Raw genomic sequence first — 2,500 nt, 5'->3', positions numbered from 1 at the left:
GGCGGTTGCCTCGACCACCATCGGCACACGCTGGGCCCTGGTGCGGGCGCTTGCCTCGACCACCATCGGCACACGCTGGGCCCTGGTGCGGCAGGTTGCCTCGAGCACCATCGGCACACGCTGGGCGCTGGTGCGGCAGGTTGCCTCGACCACCATCGGCACACGCTGGGCCCTGGTGCGGGCGCTTGCCTCGAGCACCATCGGCACACGCTCGGCCCTGGTGCGGTCGGTTGCCTCGAGCACCATCGGCACACGCTGGGCCCTGGTGCGGCAGGTTGCCTCGACCACCATCGGCACACGCTGGGCCCTGGTGCGGGCGCTTGCCTCGACCACCATCGGCACACGCTCGGCCCTGGTGCGGTCGGTTGCCTCGAGCACCATCGGCACACGCTGGGCCCTGGTGCGGCAGGTTGCCTCGAGCACCATCGGCACACGCTGGGCCCTGGTGCGGGCGGTTGCCTCGACCACCATCGGCACACGCTGGGCCCTGGTGCGGGCGCTTGCCTCGACCACCATCGGCACACGCTGGGCCCTGGTGCGGGCGCTTGCCTCGAGCACCATCGGCAGACGCTGGGCCCTGGTGCGGCAGGTTGCCTCGAGCACCATCGGCAGACGCTGGGCCCTGGTGCGGCAGGTTGCCTCGAGCACCATCGGCACACGCTGGGCCCTGGTGCGGTCGGTTGCCTCGAGCACCATCGGCACACGCTGGGCGCTGGTGCGGGAACTTGCCTCGACCACCATCGGCACACGCTGGGCCCTGGTGCGGCAGGTTGCCTCGATCACCATCGGCACACGCTGGGCCCTGGTGCGACAGGTTGCCTCGAGCACCATCGGCACACTATCGGCCCTGGTGCGGGCGGTTGCCTCGACCACCATCGGCACACGCTGGGCCCTGGTGCGGGCGCTTGCCTCGAGCACCATCGGCACACGCTGGGCCCTGGTGCGGGCTGTTGCCTCGAGCACCATCGGCACACGCTGGGCCCTGGTGGGTTTAGGCACATCTTCAAATTTCTGCCGTGCCAATGCCATTTTTATGGCTTGTAAATTCATACAATGGTCCCCTAAGCCTTCACGTGAAGTTTCGTTGGAAGATGACTCGTTTTCTATTTTTCACGATTTTCGAAACTTTTTGCGGTTCGGGATTTTTTAAAAATTTTTTATAAGGATTTTTGGCCCCAAATTTTGTAGGCATGATCCTTCTATTTTTGTTGGCATGCACAAAAAAATTCAGCTAAAAACTCGAAGTAGAGAAGATTTTGTGACCGTTTGAAAAAAGTGTCCCCATTTCAGACACTTTAACGGCTACTGGTAGCAAACCTGTAAAATCTCAAATGCTCTTTAAGGGGGTGTGAATTCTCAGAGGTTTGATGAGGGATAGGGGGCCAACACAAGGCCAAGTACCAGCACCCATCGCACATCATGTGCGCACACCCCCCCGGCCCCCCTCCCAATCGCCGGAACCCCAATGCCGCCGGTCAGGTTCTCCGGCGGTACTCCGGCGATGCTCCGGCGATGCTCCGGCGATGCTGTCCCGAGTGAAAAAAATGCGGCACCAGCACATGCTGGAGCCAAGCATGGGCACCGTGGCTCAAAATCGAACTTCGGCCAAGGCCTCGACCATCAATGGCACATGATGACGCATGGTGATGGCACATGCATCGACCATCATCGGCATAGGCTGCCCTTCGGTACGGGCACTTGCCTCGACCGCCATCGGCACAAGCTGGGCCCTGGTGTGGGTTGTTGCCTCGATCACAATCGGCACATGCTGAGCCTTGGTGCGGGCGGTTGCCTCGAGCACCATCGGCAGACCCTGGGCCCTGGTGCGGCCGATTGCCCCGATAACCATCGGCACACGCTGGGCCCTGGGGCGGGCGCTTGCCCCCAGCACCATCGGCACACGCTGGGCCCTGGTGCGGGCGCTTGCCCCCAGCACCATCGGCACACGCTGGGCCCTGGTACGGGCGGTTGCCCCGAACACCATCGACACAAGCCGGCCCTTGGTGCGGGCTCCTGGCTCGACCACCATCGGCACACGCTGGGCCCTGGTGCGGGCGGTTGCCTCGAACACCATCGGCACACGCCGGCCCTTGGTGCGGCCGGTTGCCTCGACCACCATCGGCACACGCTCGGCCTTGGTGAGGGCGCTTGCCTCGACCACCATCGGCACACGCTGCGCCCTGGTGCGGGCGCTTGCCTCGACCACCATCGGCACACGCTCGGCCTTGGTGCGGGCGCTTGCCTCGACCACCATCGGCACACGCTGGGCCCTGGTGCGGGCGGTTGCCTCGACCACCATCGGCACACGCTGGGCCCTGGTGCGGGCGGTTGCCTCGACCACCATCGGCACACGCTCGGCCTTGGTGAGGGCGCTTGCCTCGACCACCATCGGCACACGCTGGGCCCTGGTGCGGGCGCTTGCCTCGACCACCATCGGCACACGCTGGGCCCTGGTGCGGGCGGTTGCCTCGACCACCATCGGCACACGCTGGGCCCTGGT

This window comes from Durio zibethinus, unplaced genomic scaffold, assembly GCF_047325235.1.
Source record: "Durio zibethinus cultivar Kanyao isolate XHJ-2024 unplaced genomic scaffold, ASM4732523v1 HiC_scaffold_56, whole genome shotgun sequence".
NCBI classification, from domain to species: Eukaryota; Viridiplantae; Streptophyta; class Magnoliopsida; order Malvales; family Malvaceae; genus Durio; species Durio zibethinus.
The sequence above is the reverse complement of the archived record's forward strand: the minus strand, read 5'-3'. Positions refer to the sequence as shown.